Source organism: Sinocyclocheilus rhinocerous, unplaced genomic scaffold (genome assembly GCF_001515625.1).
Source record: "Sinocyclocheilus rhinocerous isolate Xijiao unplaced genomic scaffold, SAMN03320098_v1.1 scaffold63, whole genome shotgun sequence".
Classification (NCBI taxonomy): Eukaryota; Metazoa; Chordata; class Actinopteri; order Cypriniformes; family Cyprinidae; genus Sinocyclocheilus; species Sinocyclocheilus rhinocerous.
The window spans coordinates 181,530-181,785 of NW_015659563.1; the positions used below are offsets into that span (position 1 = coordinate 181,530).

General features: G+C 41.8%; 1 protein-coding gene across 1 annotated transcript in view; it reads right to left on the reverse strand.

The window, feature by feature from the left end:
- Positions 1–256, reverse strand: part of LOC107723943 (fibulin-7-like) — a 19,387-nt gene that overhangs the window by 4,831 nt on the left and 14,300 nt on the right. The gene's annotated exons all lie outside the window — the stretch shown is intronic.

Genomic DNA, 256 nt, shown 5'->3' on the forward strand with positions numbered 1-256 from the left:
AACTGTCAAATTAGAGATGTCTTCGAGTTCGAGGGTGGCAAACCGAACAGGACGATTTGGTCAGTCGCACTTTTCAACACATTTTAGTTTTGCTATAGAAAATCTACAAATTCCCACTCTGATTACATAGAGCAGCAGCAGGAAGCGCGTGAGGTTGTCATGGCAACCAGATACACTGCACGCGAATTACAGCTGCGCTTCTACTTTGCCACACTAAACTTAGCAATAAACACGTTGAAAATAATACACAATAAAC